This window comes from Camelus ferus, chromosome 3 (genome assembly GCF_009834535.1).
Source record: "Camelus ferus isolate YT-003-E chromosome 3, BCGSAC_Cfer_1.0, whole genome shotgun sequence".
Classification (NCBI taxonomy): domain Eukaryota; kingdom Metazoa; phylum Chordata; class Mammalia; order Artiodactyla; family Camelidae; genus Camelus; species Camelus ferus.
The window spans coordinates 42771615-42786085 of NC_045698.1; the positions used below are offsets into that span (position 1 = coordinate 42771615).

The 14471-nt window shown below is 34.2% G+C and overlaps 1 long non-coding RNA gene across 1 annotated transcript; it reads right to left on the reverse strand.

The window, feature by feature from the left end:
- Positions 1-2067: 2067 nt before the first annotated feature.
- On the reverse strand, positions 2068-12927 carry LOC116661282. The gene is made up of 3 exons (XR_004317121.1): positions 12907-12927; positions 3113-3119; positions 2068-2359 (listed from the first exon to the last, which is right to left on the reverse strand). It is a non-coding gene; the product is annotated as an uncharacterized LOC116661282 (long non-coding RNA).
- Positions 12928-14471: the final 1544 nt, after the last annotated feature.

Here is a 14471-nt window from a genome sequence, read left to right on the forward strand (position 1 = left end):
GATCCCTTGCACTTTGCGTACAAGTCGTGTATCATTTCCCCACTTGATATTAGTTATTGCTCCTTCTTCAAGATGACAAGAACTGCCCCTTCTTTTTCAACCTCAATATAATCTTTATACTTATTTGGTAGCAACTTCAACATCATCTTTACAGTTTATACTTGACCTCACTGTCGCCAAAGTATCTAGCCACTCTTCTTCCACTAATCCCATTAAGCCAATTTGTATATTGTTCCAATTAACCACGTTTTTTTCTTTTAACTGCACGGTGTCCAAGGTATTGAGAAGTAAATCTGTCAGAAACATTACTGAGAAACCAAGTAAAGTGCATTGTTTTGTGCATTCTTCCAACAAGATCAAACTCATGGTTTCCTAAAAATTAAAATAATAGTTTTAAAATTAATTCACAAGAATGTTATCCACTTGAAATCACTTAAATACTGTGCTTCTTCAAATAGCGGAGTTCCTTACACTTGCAAAACTGTATGTTATGAGCATGCATTTTATCCTACACTGCATTTAATTATCCCAGATTTAACTCAATGATAAAACTTGTAGAAGCTTTTATTCTACAAAAGCTCTCTCTGTAATTCAGGCAGTATTGCATTCTCAAAGACATTCTTCAGGAGAGTAGAAAAGATGCCTTACAAAATGGGCAAAATGAAATTATGTGACTAATCCCGGATTAGTAATGTGGTAATTTAAAGATTATTTTTGGTCAGTGTAGGCACACTGGCCTACTTCATTAAAAATTTGTTGTCTTTTTTCCTAAATAAATTTTAAAAATTTGTTGATGTTGTTAAGTACTAAGAAATTCCAATGTAATTCTGTATTTTCTGAAATAATTGTATTCCCTACTAAGTTATGTAAGTAGTTCTTCTGAAAATAAAAATCAGTGACTTTTTGAAACCACAAATATAAATAACTACTAAAAGTAATCCTGTGGTAGGACCCTTGTAAATGAAAAAATTCTCTAGTAATATTTTGTTTTACTGATTTAACTTATTTAATATCTTAGCATCAAATTTACATCAAGCAGGATGATTAAACAATGTAGTAATAAAATTTATATGCATTAAAAAATCATTCAGCAAGACATCTGAAACCAACCATATAGGGAAAAATAAGGCATAAGCTAGTTTCATTTCTTCTGATAATGTGTTGGCAAATGATGTCAATACTTCTGTACTTTTTTTTTTTTTAGAATCATAGATCTTTATGAATTATATTTGCCTTTTAATTTTCAGGGAATTCTGTCATTGTTAATTTAGTTGCATCACAGGATTACATTAGTTTCAGGTGTACAACATACTGATTCATCATTTTTACAGACTATACTCCATTGAAAGTGATTACAAGATGATGGCCATAATCCCCTGTGCTGCATATCCTTGGTGCTTATTTTATATATATAGTAGTTTTTAATCTCTTAATCTCCTTCCCCTGTCATACCCCTCCCCACGTCCCTTTCCCAACTGGTAACCATTAGTTTGTTTTCTATATCTGTGAGTCTATTTCTGATTTGCTATATACATTCATTTTATTTTTTAGATTCCACATATAAGTAATATTATACAAAATTTTTGTCTCCTGTCTTACTTATTTCACTAAGCATAATATTCTCTAGGTCTATCCATCTTGTTACAAATGGCAGAATTCCATTCTTTTTTATGACAGTAATATTCCATTATGTATACACACACACACATATACATGCCACTTCTTTACCCACGTCTTCTTTATGCAACCATCTGTTCATAGACACTTGAGTTGTTCCATATCTTGGCTATTGTGAATAGTTCTGTTGTGAACATTGGAGTGCGTGTATCTTTTTGAATTAGTGTTTTCATTTTTTTCAGGATATATACCCAGAAGTGGAATTGCAAATCTTATGAAGCTATAATAGTAGAACTAATGAGCAATTACAGTAAGGTTGTAGGATATGAAGTTAACATACAAAAGTCAATTGCTTTTTTATATTGTCAATGAACAACTGGAATTTAAAATTAAAAACAGTACTATTTACATTAACATTCCCCCAAATGAAATAGGCATAAATATAACAACATTTACTTAAGATCTGTATGAGGCAAACTACAAAACTCTAATAAAACCAAAGAAGAACTAAATAAATGAAGGAAAAGTCCATGTTTATGAAAAGAACTCTTAATATTGTCAAGCTGTCAATTCCTCCCAACTTTATCTATAGCTCCAAGGCAATCCCAATCAAAATCCCAGCAAAGTGTTTTCATATATCAACAAATTTTTTCTGAAGTTTATATGGAAATGCAGAAGATCCAGAAAACCCAACATAATATTGAAGAAGGACAAAGTTGGAAGAATGACACTACCCAACTTACTGTAAATCTCTATAAATCTACAACAATCAAAACAGGGTCGTTTTGGTGAAACAGCAAAACTAAGAGTCTAGAAATAGACCCACATAAATAGAGTAAACTTATGTTTGACAAAGGAGCCAAGGCAATGCAATGTAGAAGAGATAGCCTTTTCAACAACTGGTGCTGGAACAAATGAACTTCCACATGCAAAAAAAAAAAGAATCTTGGCACAGACCTTACACTTCACAAAAATTAATTCAAAATGGATTACATACCTAAATGTGAAATGCAAAACTATAAAACTCCTAGAAGATAACACAGAAGAAAATCTAAAGGACCTTAGGTTTGGTGATGACTTTTTTAAGGTATGACAGCAAAGACATGATCCATGAAAGAAAGAACTAAGCTGGACTTGATTAAAATTAAAATTTTCTGCTCTGCAAAAGACACTGTCAAGACAAGCCACAGACTGGGAGGAAATACTGGCAAAAGACACAGCTAATAAAAGACTGTTTTCCAAAATATATATAAAGAACTCTTCAGACAATAACTAAACAACCTTATTTTCAAATGGGCCAAAGGTTTTAATAGATACCTCATCAGAGAAGATACACAGATGGCAAACAAGCAGATGATGCCATCATCTGCCATGTGATGCCACATCACGCCATCAGGGAAATCCAAATTAAACAGCGAGATATTTACACATCTATTACAATGGCCAAAATCTAGAATATTGACCGTGGCAAACACCAGCAAGGATGTGGAGCAACAGGACTTCTCATTCATTGCTTTGTTGGTAGGACAGTAAAACGGTATAGCCACTCTGAAGGACAGTTGGGTGGTTTCTTACAAAACTACACACACTCTTACTTTGGATCTAGCAACTGTGCCTTGGCATTTACCTAAATGATTTGAAATCTCATGTCCACACAAAAATCTGCACATGGATATTTATAGCAGCTTTATTTATACTTGCCAAAACTTGGAAGCCACCAAGATGTTCTTCAGTATATGAATCGAAAAAAAAACCTGTGGTACACCCCGACAATGGACTATTGTGCAATGCTGAAAAATAAAAGAGCTGCCAAGCCATGGAAAGACATGGAGGAGACTTAAATTCATATTATTAAATGAAAAAAAGACAATCAAAAAGTCTACATACCTTATTATTCCAAATACGGTAAAAGTTAAACTATGGAGACAGTAAAAATGCCAGTGGTTGCCAAGGGCTGGGAGGAGGGAGGGATGAGTAGGTGGAATACAGAGGAATTTTAGGGCAGTGAAAGTACTCTCTCTGAGACTATAATAGTGTACATATGTCATTATACATTTGTCCAAATTCTTAGAATGTACAGCACCAAGGGTGAATCCCAGTGTAAACCATGGACTTTGGGTGATAACGGTGTGTCCATGCAGGTCCTTACATTTTAACCAATATACCACTCTGGTGGGAGATGTGCATGTGAGAGGGTAGGGGGTGCATGAGAAATCTCTGTACCTTCCTCTCAATTTTGCTGTGAACCTAAAACTACTCTAAAAAATAAAGTCTATTAAAAACAACAAAAAAGATATGACGATAAAGAAACTTAAGAGCCTGGTAGCAAGCCATAAACACCACAATTGCATTCATTATAAATGTAACCTCACTTAGAAAACAATGACACACCATTTCGCCCTCTATTACTATGGCATAATTATTGAAACTGCAATAATTTAACACTGCATGACTTATTAAACAACTGAGGGGAACCTGACGACCTTAAAAACAATGAAGACCAGGTAAATGAATACCTTCTTCTGCTCAATAAATCTTGTTGAGAAACTCCTAAGTGCTGGGCACTATTCTTAGTGTTAGATACACAGCAGGTAGAACACAGACAAAAATCTCTATTCTCAAGGAATGATGGGAGACAGACAATAAACAAAATAGGTAAAACCTATTCTCCATTATAAGCTAATAAGTGCTATAGAAAAAGTAAAACAAGAAAGGCAGCTAGAGTGCCAAGGTAGAGGGTGTAATTTGAAATAGGGTCCTCAAAGGAGGCCACTCTGAGCAAGGAGAGCGATCCACGTGAATGTCTGGGAGAAGAACCTTCCAGGCAAAGGAAATATCAAAAGCACAGACCTCAAGTGGAGAACATGCCTGGTGTTACTGAAGAATAGAAAAAAAGCTACTGAACAGCTGCAGAGTGAGTGACGAGGCAGTAGTGGATGAAACCAAAGATGTGATGGGGAACTAGATCAGAGAAGGTCTGGTTGGCCACAGAAGACTTTGATTTTTACTCTAAAGAAGTTCAGGAGATACTGTACATATTGCATAGAAAAATGGTATCTGACATTTTGAAGGATTTCCCTGGTGAGAACAGACTGGAGGAGGGCAAGACCAGAAGGAGGGCAACCATTTAAGAGGGTATTGTAATAATCCAGAAAAGACATAAAGGTGCTTAGAGCAGGGTCGCAGAGGGGAGGTGGCAGAGAGTGGGATAGGTTCTGGATATTTTGGAAGGCACAACCAATACAGATCTGCTGTCACACTGGTTTGAGGGTTTAAGAGAAAGCAATCAAGAATGAGTCTTAGGGTTTTTGACCTGAGCAACTGGATGGATGAAGATGAAACTGTATTAAACTAAGAAGGGCACAAGCAAAGGGAAGAATGTTTTGCTGGGGTATCAGGAGTTAATTTTGGACATGTTCAACATTGAAGACCAGATGTCAAGTAAGCATTTAATCAGATCTGGATTCAGGACACAAGTCTAGGTTGAATATATGATTTTTGAGTGAGCAAACAAATAGGATTTGAAGCCAGAAGTTAGGGTGAGATCAGTACGGGAATAAATAGAAGAACAAGAACTGATTCTTGGAATGATCCAGCAAGGAGAGGTTGGATGAGGAGTAACCAGCAAAATAGGTAAAGAACATTCCACATTCCTGTTTCAGCCAGTGTGACTGGAAGGAAACCAGGAGAATGCGGCCTTCTGAAAACTAAGTGAGGAAAGGGTTTTAGGGAGAAAGGAGTGATCATCTCTGTCACATGCTGATGAACCAAAAAGATGACGTGAAAAGTGACCACGCGCTTTAGCACCACGGAGGTCACTCACGACCCAGGAAAGAGCACACCAAGACTTCACCTCTGTTTAAATGTTAGTTTTTCCTTGATCTTGTAACTCAGGATCCATGTAGCAAAAAGTATCCACAGCTGAATTTTTTAAAAAGTTCCAGGTAGGTAAAAGCAAAATAGAAGGACATCTGACTGTCTTCTGGGCCAGTAATCTGTGAAATACCAGTTTTTCAGTTGAGTTTGGAAACAATGAGTTAAGACAAAGTTAAAGAGCCTGCTTTACTCATCAACTTCTCTGCTCTTTAATATACCATAATATTCAGTTTGAATCTCCAAATGAGGGATATACTAATAGTGTTTTGCAAAATCACTTGAAAATGGAAGCTTTTTAGCCAGAATATCTTGTGGTAGCAATGTTCCATAAATAGATAGATAGATAGATAGATAGATAGATAGAGAGATAGATAGAGAGATAGAGAGATAGAGAGATAGAGAGATAGAGATATATATAGGGAAATTTTAATTCTGTTCTTTGCACAAAAGTAAAAAGAAAATAAAAATTCTATTAATGTTGAAGCCACTCTCTATAAATTACATTTTGAAGTTTTTCAATACTAAAATTTACCCTACCCCAACAATGTGTTCCTTTAAATATAATCCTCATGCTCCTAAGAAAATGCCTTTTAACAGGACTTGTCTTATTTGGACCTTAGACTTTTTTCTCAAAGTGGCTAAAGAGTATAGTTTACTTCAGATATGAAGTTAACTATCACAAATTTTGAATTGAGATATTAATGCTATGTTTGAAATTTAAGAGTCTGACATGTGGCTATTTTGTTTTTAATTGAAGTACAGTCAGTTTACAATGTTGCACTATATATTTGTAAAAGATGGGTGGTTTACTGTCACCTGGTTAGCCAGGCTCCTGCATACCTGAGCACTTCTAATATAACCAAGCAGCTCATCCCTGAATGCCTTGTCACTTTCATTAAAACTCAGAATTACACCCAGCTGGACTGAAAAAAAACAGGAGAGACCAATGATCAACCCTCTGGAACTACCAGATACAAAAGCAGGCAGAACGCACCATGACATTTCACCCACTGATACTTGCTAAATAAGGTCAAAGGTTTATACCTCCCCAAATAGAGAAATTCAGTTCCCTGGGAACCCACAGGCCATAGGTCAACCCCAACTGCAACTTCCCATCATCTGCTTGCCCTGGATCCTACCTGGCACAACAGTGGTAAAAGAGAAAAGAAAAGCAACAAAATTTACCAGAGAACAATAGTCAGAAGAATCATCCCACAGCAGAGAGTAAAATGTTGACAAAATATTCCTCCAAGAATTGACGAATAAATAAAAGGAAGTAAGGCAGGCCATAAAGCAAGAATATTAAAAATGTAGGAAACAGATGGCGAGAAAACAAGAGGAAATGGAAACAGTATGTGTAATATGTCCCCTTTGAGAAAAAAAAGGGGGGAAACAAGCATTTATATTCATATTGGTTTATATGTAAAGAAACTCTGGAAAGAACTCCAAGAAACTAAAAAGAAAGGTTACCTGAGGAGAGCTGTAAGTGAGCAGAAGAGGCCATAGAAGATATTTTAATTCTATAATTAGTATTTTTTGTTGTTGAACATATGAATATATTACCTATATGAAACAGTTAAGTAAAAACATTAATAAAATTAGTAACACCTATGAAAACACTAATCAAAATTTCCAAGGGAACAGTTTGTTTCAGAGAACATGGGTTATCATTATTTAGTCTCAGAACATTTTCAGAACTACACAGTCATTACTAAATCCAAGAGGAACTGTAGTGGAGTTTTCTCTCTCTACACATATCAGTGATTGGAATAATCAGCCACTGAAACCTGTACAAGTTGAATTCTGAAATACTACGAAAGTTGACTCAGTAACTTTGAATGTGTGTTAGATTTTGTAACTGAATAGATGTTTCTATTTTAGTGTCTATGATAAAAATACAAAGTAAACAATATATCGTAGGGGCATAGCTCAAACTACTTCAGAACAAAGGATTTTGTCATGCTAGTGTTGTCTGAGGTCAGAAATCATAACGTAGTTCATACTATATCAAACAGTCAATTCTTGTTTAGATAAGTGAAAGAAAAGGTCACAGACTGTTAAGTCTTCCACTTGATCAAAACTTTACCAACAAGTATTTATGTGTGCTTTTAATAAATTGTACTACATTTTTTAATGCTCTGTCATTTCAAACTGAAATAAACTACCAAATTTCATCATCTTGGGAACATTAAGTTCATTAAAATGAATGAACTATCAATTGCTATCTCAGAATTAAAGCAATAAATGGAAACAACTTAAAGAACGACCCAACAAAACCAAGACTGTGTGCCCCACTGTAAGTTTAGAGACAGGAAAAACATTACTCAAGAGAATTTTCTTTTAAGTATGGGGATAGAATTTTGACATTGCCTATTTTATCAGCTTTCAAATTCTGAAGTACACTTTAGAAACCCCTTATCAGTAAACTGCTTGATTGCTGTTCAAGCAAAAAACTCAATTTGATTTATCTTTCATACATTTTAAATGAAATCATATACCCTAATTAGTTCCCATAATCAGATTATGTTATAACCTGCCCAACACTTTCCCAGGACAATATATGAAGTGGAATTCCACATGAAGTGGAGTACACAGTCCTTGAAAACTCTATTTGCAAAGTATTTTAAGTGAGTTGGTATACTGGATATCCTCAATAGACTCTTCCAGAGTCACTTTTTTCTACCCCGCCGTGGGCGCAGCGAGGCCAGCCTCTACAGACCTCAGCTTACCTACTGGCTTCCTGTTGGGTTAAACCAACGACAGACAGGAATTTGAGAGGAAAGCGTAGGGGACGAGAGCAGGGTCAAAGTATTTATTTCCCCCGACCCTTGTTCTCCCTGGGTCACTGTAAATTGGCTGCAACCCTCTCCTGAAAGCTATGGTTTCTATCAGCTGATCTTTGCACAGAATCCTCCTTTTCAGGCCTAGAGATGTCTCTTTATACTGCACCCCATGCTAGTGCTGTCTAAGAGAAATAAGGCAATTGATGTATGTAATTTTAATTTTTCTAATACCCACATTTTTTAAAAAACATAGAATTAATTTAATACATGTCATTTATCTAACACAATATGTCCAAAATATTATCAACACATAACCAGTAAAAAAAAAAAAAAAAAGATTAATAAGGAGTTTTTCACATTCTATTTTCATAGTCTTAGAAATCCAGTATGCCAATTACACCTATAGCACATCTGAATTTCAACTAGCCACATTTTTAGTGCTCAATACTATATTATCCCACCTTACAGTTACCTTCCCTCTTCCTATACCTTTTTAAATAGGCCTTTTTTAAAACTCTTCTCAAATTACCCATGTGGGTGTGTCATCTATTTTCTGCCAGGAAGAAACTGATGTGCATGAGAAAATGCTTGATATAATGTGCAAGAAAACGCAGTGTGTGAAATTACCCAATTACAGTATAATCTCAACTACCAGAAAAATGCACATGAAAGAAACTGCAGGGAAGCATCACAAAATGTGAACCTAAAATGATAGAATTCTGAGTATTTTCTATTTCTTGGTACTTTTCTATCCTCAAACTGCATCAAATTCATTAAAAATAATTTAAAATGTCAAAAACAAAAATCCAATATAGTACTTAACAAAATTGGTAAACTGAATATATCCAATAGGGATTGACTATTTTTTCTTGCCTTCTCACAAAAGAATCCACCATGAAAGGGTCTATAAGAAAATTGAAATCAATCAAATATAGATTTATGTATGAACAGAATGTCAAACAAACTGAAAACATCACTTACCACAAATCAACGCATTCCTCAGAAAGTCAAACACCGCAGAGTTCAAACTATGCTGCTAGTACACCAAGTTTTCAACATGAACAATTCCCTTCTTTTACAATAGAAGTAGAACAAAGTCAGCACATATGGTCCAATTCAACGTTTGGTCTAAAATTAGTAACCAAATATATGCTAAATTTAAATGTAGGACATTTCTAGAGCCTAACTTCTACATCAGCTGGTAACGAGTTCAGACATATCCCTTAGTCTGTGGCAGACAAAACAAACAGCAGGAGGGTACAAGTAAAACAAGGGCAATTAAATCTTAGGACTGATTTCTGCCTCTTTTCCTCCATTCATTATCTTCTGTCACCCAAAGGAAAAAAAAAAAATCCATCCGGAGTTGGGAAGGATGGAACAAATGATAGGATTATATGTAATCATTTCCTTCTGAAACTATTTGGCCTGGCCACCCTACGGTCCTACAAGAGACATCCCCAAATACCTGTCTAAAATATTTAATATCCTTTTCATCCCCCAGATAAGCCTCCCCAAAACCCTTTTAATGTCCAGTTTTACTGTAATAACAAATAATCAGAAACAACTTAAATATCTAATAGATTAAATTTTTAAAAATCATCCATTAAATGGAATACTATGCAACCATTAAAAGTGTTGCAAAAGATTATTTCACACACTGCAATGTGAATGTACTTAATGCCACTGAAACTTAAAATTTATCATTTTAATCATTTTAATACAATGTATACTTCACCATAATAAAAAAGATGTTTTTATAACATAAGGAAATGTTCACAATGTATTGTGGGTTTTTTTTAAGTGAAAATATAGTATGATGAACCAATAGGAACTAGTCATTACATAATAGAAATCAATAATCCCATTGGCTTATTGCATAAAATTTAGAAAGTTTCACAGAAAAAAAAAGAACTAAATCTCCGATGGCATCAGCTATAACCACTGTTAATCATTAAATATCCCTAAAATGTGATGGATAGACATTGATCCTTATTAATGTCATCCTCTATCTAAATTCCTAAATAATCTCTTCAATATAGAGAAATAATACAAAGACCATTATCTTCTCATCAAAATCCAACATATTTTACCAATAGTTCAAATATCCTTTTTCTTAACCTGTTATCTGTTCATCAATAAAAACATCTAAAATGTAACTGAGTGCATACTATTTGACTTTTCACTTTATATCTGTTATCTTGTTTAACCCACACAAATATCTTGTGAAGTAGGCACCATTATTTTCCTTATTTTACATCTGATAAAACTGAAGCATTGACAAATTAGTCACTTTTTTCAAGATCACTTAACTAGGAAATGGTGGAACCAGGATTTAGATTCGGGTCTAGCTAACTCCAAAGCCTGTGCCTTTAACCACTCCAGTAATACTTCTCACTTTTGTATAGGCACAAAGAAAAATCTTGCCACATAAAATCAAACCTAGGTTTGACTACAAATTTTCAGATCCACTGAACAATCCTATTAATTAGCTTCCAAATGCTCCGTCTCGGTGCCTATATATAAACTGGTGAGCAAGACTATTCAATTACTTTTACATCCAATAATCTAAAAGTCATTTATAAATTTCAGGTAGAAGTAAAAAAGGATAGCTTACAAATACCCAAAATGGCAAAATATACTCCTAATTTATTTAAAATAGGAATCATACACTTTCCTTTTGTTATTGTACTTAAAACTGAAGGATTTAAGCAGTTGCCACTAAAAATCAGAAGCGGATCAGGACACTTAACTTTTTCACAGCTATTAGGAATCTAAAAAAATTGGATGTGCTGTAATTTTACGCCTTCCTCAAAAACAAAGAAAATATTTTAGCAGCATGAAGATTTTTTTCTTAAACTCAGAATAAAAATTAAAGTATGATAACATACAGAAAAGTTTTAAATGAGATCACTTCCTATAATGAACATACTTCACCTTATTAGCATATTTGCATTCTAAAAGGTTAGCTAGAAAGTGATTTCTTAAATTAATCATATCCACCACTTAAGAAATGTTTACCACAGAAGATGTCCCTACATTATCATCTGAGAGAATGGGGAGAATTTCATAGTTTTGAAAGAGATTTTAAGACATAGAGTAGACTTGATTTGGTGACAAATTTAATGTGGGGGATGAGAGAGAAGTTAGTGACATTTTCCAGGGCAATTTAATTGGAATTGTAAGGGTGGATTCCAGATTGCACTGGATATATTTGAAGGTAGACTACTTAAAAAAAAAAAATCCAACAACACTCATTTGTAAAGATAATGAGAAAGAGCAGTAGCTGAGGCAGGGGTATGAGTGGGCGGGTAGTTAATTCGGGTGTCAGAATGCCTTAAATATGTTTCCATACCAAAATCAAGGAAACAGAAAGAGGAGTGAGGGAGAGTTAATGGATGGAGCAAGACCTCAGGTGACAGAAGGAAATGGGAACAAAATCGTGGCTGAAGGAATTAACTGTAGATAAATGTTTGATGTATTCAAGAAAGTATGATGATAAGAAATGTAAGGCGAGGAGTGGATACAAAATGGGGAGATTATACTTCATTTGCAAGTTTTTTTCCGCAGGGAAGATAATCTGAGAATGAAAAAAGATAGAGATCATGGAGTTTAGAGAAAATAGTACATTTATTCCTTTGTAAAACATTTATCAATAGCCAGATACTGTACTATAAAAGCTGTGACACAAAAATGAGTAAGAAAATCACTTCAAGGGGATCACAGTAGGGGGTGGGGGAGAAGTTATTTAATCCAAACAGATAATTATAATATGGAGAGTGCTGTGAGGTTCTCACACTGTTCATCAAGTAACAGAAATATTAGTTTGAAGTAGATTATAACAAATAAAGGATATATGCATTACATACAAGCAAAATAAACATGCTATTAAGAGATCTGCCAGGTCAATTAAAATGAAACAAAAAACCCTATTATAATCTGCTTACAAGAAATACATTTTAAATACAAGAGTATCAAAAGTTGAAAAGAATGGTAAAACCCTATTATAATCTGATTATAAGAACTACATTTTAAATACAAGGGTAACAAAAGTTGAAAAGAATGGTAAAGAAAATACCCTGCAAACACTAACCAAAGGAAAGCTGATATAGCTACATTAATATTAAAAAAAAAAACAGACTTAAAGGCAAGAAGTATGACTAGAAGTATATTGTTATGAAGTACACGCTGATTCAAAAGAAAGATATAAAATCCTACATTTGTCTGTACACTGCCTCAAGAAGAATAAAGAAAAACTGATAGAGACTAAAGGAGAAATCTGTGATCATAGTTGTCAAATTAAAAAAATGCTTTCAGGATGAAAGATCTGTAGGTACATTGAAAAATATAAGACACTGATGAAAGAAATTAAAGAAGACACAAATAAATGGAAACACTGTCTGTGTTTGTGGATTGGAGTAATTATTATTGTAATGTCCATATTACCCAAAGCAATCTACAGATTCAATGCAATCCTTATCAAAACACTAACAGCATTTATCTTTCACAGAAATAGAAATAAAAGGAAAAAATTCTGAAGTTTTTATGGATCCATAAAAGACCCCAAATACAAAGCAATCTTGAGAAAGAGAACCAAAAGCTGAAGAATTCACACTCCCTAACTGCAAACTACATTACAAAGCTATAGTAATCACAACTATGGTATTGGCATAAAAACAGATCATCAACAGAATAAAGAGCTCAGAAATAAACCCATGCATAAACGTGGTCTATAAATGTACAACAAAACAGCCAAGAATATACAATGGGGAAAGAACAATAAATAGTGTTGGGAAAACTGGATTGCCACATGCAAAAGAATGGAACTGAAGTATTATCTTACAACATACTGAAAAATTAACTCAGAATTGATCAAAGATTTGAATATGAGACCTGAAACCATAAAACTCCTAGAGAAAAAAATTGGCAGCAAGAAACAAGTGCCTTCACATCAGTCTTGGCAATGATATTTTGGATTTGACAACCAAATTAAAGGCAACAAAAGCAAAAATAAGTAAAATCAGATGACATCAAACTTAAAAGCTTCCATACGGCAAAGGACACTATCAACAAAATGAAAAGGCAACCCACTCAACAGAAGAAAATATTTGCAAGTCATATATCTGGTAAGGGGTTAATATCCAAAATATGTAAAGAACCCATCCAACTCAAAAGCAAAAAAAAAAAAAAAAAAAAAAATTCAATTTTTTAAAATGGGCAGAGGACCTGAATAGGCATTTTTCCAAAGAACACATACAGATGGCCAATGAGTACAGAAGAGGGATGGTCAACTTCACTAACCATTAAGGAACGCAAATCAAAACCACGATGAGATGTCACTTCACACTCATTAGAATGGCAATTATCAAAAGGACAAATAAGTGTTGGCAAGGACATGGAGAAAAAAGAACCCTTGGGCACTGTTGGTGGAAATGTAAACTGCTACAGCCAATATGGAGAACAGAATAAAGATTCCTCAAATTAGAAATAGAACCGTCACATGAGCCAGCAGTTTCACTTCTGAATATCTATCAGAAGAAAACAAAAACACCACTTAGAAAAGATGTATGTACCCACCATGGTCACTTAAGCATTATTTAAAATAGTCAAGATATGGAAAGAACCAAATATACCACATGTTCATCAATGCATAAAGAAAAGTGCAACGTAAGATAGAGAGATATATATACACATATATATATTTTATACACACACACACACACTCATATATATTATATTTTGGCGATAAAAAAGGGAAACCTTGTCATTTGCCACAACTTGGATAGAACTTGGGAACATTATGTTAAGTGAACTAAGTCTGACAGAGACAAATACCAAATGATCTCACTTATGTATAGATTCTAAAAACAAAAATGAGCTCAGGGATACACACAAATTGCTAGCTGCCAAAGGTAGGGTTTGGGGTGGGCTAAGTTAATGAAGAGAGTTAAAAAGTATAAACTCCCAGCTATACAATAAATAAGGCATTGGGATGTAATGTACACATGGGGACTATAGTGACGAATACTGTATTGCATATTTGAAAGTTGCTAAGACAATGTATCTTAAAAGTTTTCAGGACAAGAAAAAAAAACTGTTAACTATGTATAATGATGGATGTTAGCTAGTCTTATTGTGGTAATTATTTTATAATATAATATACATAAATGTCAAATCATTATGTTGACACCTCAAACT